The sequence below is a fragment of the Zea mays genome, chromosome 8, assembly GCF_902167145.1.
Source record: "Zea mays cultivar B73 chromosome 8, Zm-B73-REFERENCE-NAM-5.0, whole genome shotgun sequence".
NCBI lineage: Eukaryota > Viridiplantae > Streptophyta > Magnoliopsida > Poales > Poaceae > Zea > Zea mays.
This window is the reverse complement of record NC_050103.1, coordinates 86,773,709-86,782,113: the sequence shown is the minus strand read 5'-3', so window position 1 is coordinate 86,782,113 and position 8,405 is coordinate 86,773,709.

Below are 8,405 nucleotides of genomic sequence, written 5' to 3'. Positions count from 1 at the left end.
ATAAATATAATATGATAATGAGTCATATTCCAAATAAATCATGAGTAACCCAAAATAATGCAATAATGGGCAAATAAAATTTTGCTAGGTCAATAATGAGATAGGCCACCAGAGAAAAATACAAACCCATTGGAAAGATGCAAAATAATACCTATTGCTAATATTTTATAAGAAGGGCCATTTAATCCAATTAATGCATACCACCCCTTCCCTTAAGCAAAAAGATGCCAAACTTCAGAATGATTGCTCTTGCGCAAAGAAGAAGCTAGAAAAAATCAGAAATCTGTTGTTTGATATTTTTCAAATATAGTGGTAGTAGAAAGCACCCCTTTTGCTAGAAACTTTAGAAAATCCTAGTAAAATAACTAATAAGTATTAATGGCTAGAAATTTGTACCAAGTCATGTTATAGCATCTAAGTGCCAGCAAAAATAAGTCCTAGAGAATTACCTACTATTGAATGATAGTTGTAGTTCAAATCACCCCTTCTGCCCTAAAATTTGACAATTTTGTCTAGAGAAAACTATTCACTTATAGAACCTTAAATTTTGAGACAGAGAATCATACACCAGTAATAAGCCACTGTAAGTTTTACACTATTTTTGGAAAAATTTTAAGGTGACTTGTAGTTCAAACCCACTCCAAAAACATAAAGAGAATAAAGAAAAAGAAAGGAGAAATAAACCTCACTCCAATAAGTCCAACTTGAATTCTTGACAATTCTCACTAAGATCTTAAAAAGAATTCAGTGGAACCCCAAAAATAAACCTACCACTTAACTTAGCTAAGTTTGATCCAATTTACCAAGTATACCACCAAAAGTCTTGTATAAGCAAGACTTAGCTCTATCTAACTCAAGTAGATCATACACCATCAAAAGTTTAAATTACTAAAGCACATATCATATCATGCATATATCTTACGCATTGCATTCATTAGATTGTAATCTCGCCGACGGAGAGTACGTGCTCATCCCCGAGTAAGGAACTGTCCAAGAGGAGGACCAGGAGCAAGCTCCCGAGGCTGCTATCGAGGATCTCCCCGCAGCCCCAGCTATTGAAGGCAAGCCCTGGTTTATATGCATAACCGTATTATTATATGCTACTTTGCTACACTTAATGCTTGTAGGATTTATGTGCACTTAAGTGTAGGAGTTGCTTGAAACCTCTAGTTGCATGAACTTAGGATTCCTTTTCGAGATGAATACTAGTATGCTAGGTCGAGTAGCTGCTTTGCAAATCAGGATCTCGGTAGAAGATGAGTGATTTTTCTAGCACTCGCGCGAGGTCAGGAATTGATTGTATTCATCTTGATAACGAGATCTATGTTAGTCTATGGACTTGGATCCAGGGAGGATGCCTTGACCATGAGACGGGAAAAAGGAATTAAGGATTAATGTGTGGATACCTGAGTCAAGCTTTTGAACGTACTAAGCACATGTCGGGAAATATGGTAACTGGTAAACCTAGTACCTGAGTGAAGCCGGGCGCGGACTTTATCCCTCACGCGACCTGAGACTGGGTCTCCCATGCTAGCTATGGTGGGTACAAGTGTGGTCACTGCACGGCGGCAGCCGGGGTCAGTGGAGCATTGTATGCCAAGGCGGTGAGGCCTGGACGCGAACGGGGAATCGATGGGGACGGTTGGCATGTGTGGGGACAGAGTACCCTGACATGTCGTGTGTTTAGGTTTACCTTGCAATGATAAAACTCGATTCGAATCGTCTGCTTCTCGCAGCTAATGAGACTGCTTGACCCCTTGTACTACATCGAGTAAGAAGTGAAATGAGGTTACATGAGACAATTTGTTGATTGAACTAAATGCTTGTTACCATGTATGCTTAGAAGGAGCAAACCTAGCTAAAATAATGATACTAGAATTTGAAAAGCTAAGAATTGATTTTAGAAACAGCTAGCGCTTTTGGCAAACCAAACCCCTCAGCCAAACAGCTGCATAGTCTAGAGGTAGAGGAGTAGATTCCTCACACCGGGTAAGTCTAGCTGAGTATTAGTATACTCAGCCTTGCTTGTGGCATAATTTTTGTAGGTACGATTCAGGATATGGTTGATGGTGTGACTTGGCCTACCACCCTGCCACCGGGTTAGACGGTTGAGTGGGATGTTGCTCCGGCAGGAGAGGAGCACGAGGAGTAGTGGGCTAGGCCTTGCCCATTTCCTTGATACCGATGACATCGATTATCCGCTGCATTTTTGTCGGCGTTTCGACCCCGGGGGGTCCCTAGACCGACGAGTAAATTGTCGCCGCGTGTCCCAGCCCAGATGGGTCGGCGCGAGACGGAGCACGAAGGGGGAAAGGAGACAGGCAAAATGGGAAACCCGCGGCCTTCGTGTTGTCCTGCGCCCAGGTCGGGTGCGCTTGCAGTAGGGGGTTACAAGCGTCCGCGTGGGAGAGAGCGAGGGACTCACGCGTCGGCCCGTTCTCCCGCGCGGCCAACCTTCTCGTAAGAGAGCCCTGGACCTTCCTTTTATAGGCATAAGGAGAGGGTCCAGGTGTACAATGGGGGGTGTAGCAGTGTGCTAACGTGTCTAGCAGGGAGGAGCTAGTGCCCTAAGTACATGTCGTCGTGGCAGCCGGAGTGGTTTTGGCACCCTGTTCATGTGATGTCGTGGCCGTCGGAGGAGCGCTAGAGCCTTGCAGAAGGACAGCTGTCGGGGCTGTCAAGTCTTTGCTGACGTCTCCTTGCTTCCGTAAGGGGCTGAGTGCCGCCGTCGTCATGGAGCACGCGGGGCGCCATCATTATTTGTTTACCGGGGCGAGCCAGATGGGACGTCGGTCTTGTTCCCCGTAGCCTGGGCTAGCTAGGGGTAGGGTAATGATGGCCCCCCCTGTGACGTGGTCGGTCCGAGCCCTGGGTTGGGCGAGGCGAAGGCTCCTCCGAGGTCGAGGTCGAGTCTGTTTTCCGAGGTCGAGGTCGAGTCCGAGCCCCAGGTCGGGCGAGGCGGAGACTGTCGTCCGAGGCCAAGGCTGAGTCCGAGCCCTGGGGTCGGGCGAGGCAGAGTTCGTCCTCTTCCGGAGCCGAGGCTGAGTCCGAGCCCTGGGGTCGGGTGAGGCGGAGTTCATCGTCTTCCGGAGCCGTGGCTGAGTCTGAGCCCTGGGGTCTGGCGAGGCGGAGTCCATCGTCTGAGGCCGAGACGGGGGTCGAGCCCTGGGGTCGGGCGAGGCGGAGCTTGCTATGGCGCCCGGGGCCGGACTTGGCTGCTGTTAGCCTCACTCTGTCGAGTGGCACAGCAGTCAGAGCGACGCAGGCGGCGCTGTCTTCTTGTCAGGCCGGTCAGTGGAGCGGCGAAGTGACTGCGGTCACTTCGGCTCTGTCGACTGAAGGGCGCGCGTCAGGATAAGGTGTCAGGCCATCCTTGCATTAAATGCTCCTGCGATATGGTCGGTTGGCGTGGCGATCTGGCCAAGGTTGCTTCTCGGCGAAGACTGAGCCTCGGGCGAGCCGAAGGTGTGTCCGTTGCTTGAGGGGGCCCTCGGGCGAGACGTGAATCCTCCGGAGTCGGCTGCCTTTGCCTGAGGCTGGGCTCGGGCGAGGCGAGATCGTGTCCCTTGAGTGGACTGAGCCTTGACCTTAATCGCACCCATCAGGCCTTTGCAGCTTTGTGCTGATGGGGGTTACCAGCTGAGATTAGGAGTCTTGGGGGTACCCCTAATTATGGTCCCCGACAGTAGCCCCCGAGCCTCGAAGGGAGTGTTGATACTCGCTTGGAGGCTTTTGTCGCACTTTTTTGCAAGGGGACCGGCCTTTCTCTGTTGCGTTTCGTTCCGGTGGGTGCACGCGAGCGCACCCGTCGGGTGTAGCCCCCGAGGCCTCGGAGGAGTGGTTTGACTCCTTCGAGGTCTTAGTGCGTTTCGTAATGCTTCGGCCGGTCTGGTTGTTCCCTTATGCGAACTGGCCGTAGCCTGGGTGCACATTCGAGTCCCAAGTTCTCGGGCTGGTATGTTGACGCTGTCAACGGTTTGGCCGGAGCCGGGTTTGCGAGAGCAGCCCCCGAGCCTCCGCCACAGAGCGAGAGGACGGTCAAGGACAGACTCGACTTTTTTCATACGCCCTTGCGTCGCCTTTCCGCAAGGAGGAGGGGGGGAAAGCGCCATGTTGCCCTCGGAGGGCGCCGAACATGGTGTCTCCAGTGAGTTGCTAATGGGTAATCCGAGTGGATGCCCGTGCCCCATTCGTTAGGGGTCGGCTAGTGGCCCGGAGGCGCGCTCCAAAAGTACCTGCGGGTGATTTGCCAGACCCGGTCCCCTTTTGACGGGGTCTGTCGGGGACCATAATTAGGGGTACCCCCAAGACTCCAAATCTTAGCTGGTAACCCCCATCAGCACGAAGCTGCAAAGGCCTGATGGGTGCGATTAAGTCAAGGCTCGGTCCACTCAAGGACACGATCTCGCCTCGCCCGAGCCCAGCCTCGGGCAAGGGCAGCCTACCCCGGAGGATCTACGTCTCGCCCGAGGGCCCCCTCAAGCAGCGGACACACCTTCGGCTCGCCCGAGGCCTGGTCTTTGCCAAGAAGCAACCTTGGCCAAATCGCCACGACGACCGACCGTATCGCAGGAGCATTTAATGCAAAGATGGCCTGACACATTATCCTGACGCGCGCCCTTTAGTCGACACAGCCGAAGTGACCGTAGTCACTTCGCCGCTCCACTGACCGGCCTGACAAGAGGACAGCGCCGCCTGCGCCGCTCCGACTGCTGTGCCACTCGACAGAGTGAGGATGACAGCAGCCAAGTCCGGCCTCGGGCGCCATAGGAAGCTCCGCCTCGCCCGATCCCAGGGCTCGGACTCGGCCTCGGCCCCGGAAGACGACGAACTCCGCCTCGCCTGACCCCAGGGCTCGGACTCGGCCTCGGCCCCGGAAGACGACGAACTCCGCCTCGCCCGACCCCAGGGCTCGGACTCGGCCTCGGCCCCGGAAGACGACGAACTCCGCCTCGCCCGATCCCAGGGCTCGGACTCGGCCTCGGCCCCGGAAGACGACGAACTCCGCCTCGCCCGACCCCAGGGCTCGGACTCGGCCTCGGCCCCGGAAGACGACGAACTCCGCCTCGCCCAACCCCAGGGCTCGGACTCGACCTCGACCTCGGAAGACAGACTCGACCTCGACCTCGGTGGAGCCTCCGCCTCGCCCTACCCAGGGCTCGGACCGACCACGTCACAGGAGGGGCCATCATTACCCTACCCCTAGCTAGCTCTGGCTACGGGGAACAAGACCGGCGTCCCATCTGGCTCGCCCCGGTAAAACAAATAATGATGGCACCCCGCATGCTCCATGACGACGGCGGCTCTCAGCCCCCTTACGGAAGCAAGGAGACGTCAGCAAGGACTCGACAGCCCTGACAGCTGTCCTTCCACAAGGCTCTAGCGCTCCTCCGACGGCCACGACATCACACGAACAGGGTGCCAAAACCTCTCCGGCTGCCACGACGGCATGTACTTAGGGCACTAGCTCCTCTCTGCTAGACACGTTAGCACGCTGCTACATCTCCCATTGTACACCTGGACCCTCTCCTCACGCCTATAAAAGGAAGGTCCAGTGCCCTCTTACAGAGGGTTGGCCACGCGGGGAAGGACGGGACGGCGCGCGCGTAAGCCTCTCGCTCCCTCCCACGCGGACACTTGTAACCCCCTACTGCAAGCGCACCCGACCTGGGCACGGGACAAACACGAAGGCCGTGGGTTTCCCCTTTTACGCCTGTCTCCCTCCGGTTTCTCCCCCCTTCGCGCTCCGTCTCGCGCCGACCCATCTGGGCTGGGGCACGCGACGACAATTTACTCGTCGGTCCAGGGACCCCCCGGGGTCGAAACACCGACAGTTGGCGCGCCAGGTAGAGGCCTGCTATGTGTTGACGAACAGCTTCCCGTTAAGCTCCAGATGGGTAGTCTCCAGCAACCTTTCTAGCCCGGGACGGTGCTCCGTTTCGGGAGTCTTGAGTTCATGTCCCTCGACGGCGGCTACGACATGATACTCCTTCCCCCGCCGCGCGACAGCGACAATGGCGGCTGACAACCCGCCCGCCGGCGGCGGAATCGACGACGTCTTCCCCACGTGGTGGAAGAACAACATTTGGGTTTGTCCCGTCGCCTCCCCCGCCGACGGAGGAGGAGGCGGGGCAACCAAGGCCAAGCAGGAGGCGGCACCTCGTCGGCTGTCGAGCAAGTCGACGGCGCCGGCGCCCCAACGGGGGACACGTCGGGCATCAACCTCGCGTCTGAGACGAAGACGAGCGTCGTTTCCCCGCAACGCGCCAACTCCAAGCGGACGGACGACGCTAGCACGCTCGCAAAAGACTTGCTGGGCGTCACCCTCGTACCTGAGACGACGGTGCAGTCTGCCCCTGACGTGACTTCGTCACCGCCCGTCGACCAAGAGGTACCGACCGATTCCCATCTCGTGCCTTTTGGATTCAGCCTCGACCCACCAAGCGACTTCGCTTCGGTGGACGCTTTCATAGAGGCGAGTCCAAACCCTCCGGGGTACGGTATGCGGTCACCCTGGGACCGGCTGACAGCCGTCTCGACCTACGGGCCCTCGGGTTCCGAGGAAGATGACGAGCCCGACTTTTGTTGGGATTTCTCCGGACTTGGTAACCCTAGTGCCATGCGGGACTTCATGACCGCATGCGACTACTGCCTCTCCGATTGTTTCGACGGTAGCCGCAGCTTCGGCGACGAGGACTGCGGCCCGATTCGTGAATGTTTCCACGTCGATCTAGGGGGTCCCGGCGAAGGCAACCATCTTGGTATACCGGAGAACGGTGATCCCCCTAGGCCTGCGCCTCGCGTTGACATCCTTCGGGAGCTAGCTGTGGTCCCAGTCCCTGCGGGGGATCAGGACTCACAGCTTGAGCAAATCCGCGAGATGCAGGCCAGGCTCGACGAGGGAGCAGGAACACTTGAGCCATTCCGCCGGGACATCGGGTAGGAATGGGCAGGCCAACCTCCGTCCGGAGAAGCGCGTCATCCACCCCAGGGCATCCAGCACTGCATCGCCGACGATGTAAGGGCAAGGCTGCCACCGGCTTCCAGCGGGGTCGGCCAGAACCTGGCTGCAGCGGCAATACTTCTCCGCGCGATGCTGGAGCCATCAACCACCGAGGGGCGGCGTATCCAGGGAGAGCTCAAGAATCTCCTGGAGGATGCCGCGGTCCGACGGGCCGAAAGCTCTGCCTCCCGAAGGCAGGGGTACCCCTCGGAACATCGCGCCGCGACTTCCCGATTCATGCGGGAAGCCTCGGTCCACACCGGGCGCACGCGCAACACAGCGCTTGCGGCCCCGGGTCGCCTCGGCAACGAGCACCATCACCGCAACCGTCGATCCCACCTCGACGAGAAGGTGCGCCGAGGCTACCACCCCAGGCATGGGGGACGCTACGACAGCGGGGAAGATCGAAGTCCCTCGCCCGAACCACCTGGTCCACAGGCTTTCAGCCGGGCCATACGACGAGCGCCGTTCCCGACCCGGTTCCGAACCCCGACTACTATCGCAAAGTACTCGGGGGAGACGAGGCCGGAACTGTGGCTCGCGGACTATCGGCTGGCCTGCCACCTGGGTGGAATGGACGATGACAACCTCATCATCCGCAACCTCCCCCTGTTCCTCTCCGACACCGCTCGAGCCTGGCTGGAGCACCTGCCTCCGGGGCAGATCTCCAACTGGGACGACCTGGTCCAAGCCTTCGCCGACAACTTCCAGGGCACGTATGTGCGCCCTGGGAACTCCTGGGATCTCCGAAGCTGCCGCCAGCAGCCAGGAGAGTCTCTCCGGGATTACATCCGGCGATTCTCGAAGCAGCGCACCGAGCTGCCCAACGTCACCGACTCGGACGTCATCGGCGCGTTCCTCGCCGGCACCACCTGCCGCGACCTGGTGAGCAAGCTGGGTCGCAAGACCCCCACCAGGGCGAGCGAGCTGATGGACATCGCCACCAAGTTCGCCTCTGGCCAGGAGGCGATTGAGGCCATCTTCCGGAAGGATAAGCAGCCCCAGGGCCGCCAGCCGGAAGATGTCCCCGAGGCGTCCACTCAGCGCGACACCAAGAAGAAAGGCAAGAAGAAGTCGCACGCGAAACGCGACGCTGCCGACGCGGACCTTGTCGCCGCCGCTGAGTACAAGAACCCTCGGAAACCTCTCGGAGGCACCAATCTCTTCGACAAGATGCTCAAGGAGCCGTGCCCCTATCATCAGGGGCCCGTCAAGCACACCCTTGAGGAGTGCGCCATGCTTCGGCGCCACTTTCACAAGGCCGGGCCACCTGCGGAGGGTGGCAGGGCCCGTGACGACGATAAGAAGGAGGATCACAAGGCAGGAGAGTTCCCCGAGGTCCACGATTGCTTCATGATCTACGGTGGGCAAGTGACGAACGCCTCGGCTCGGCACCGCAAGC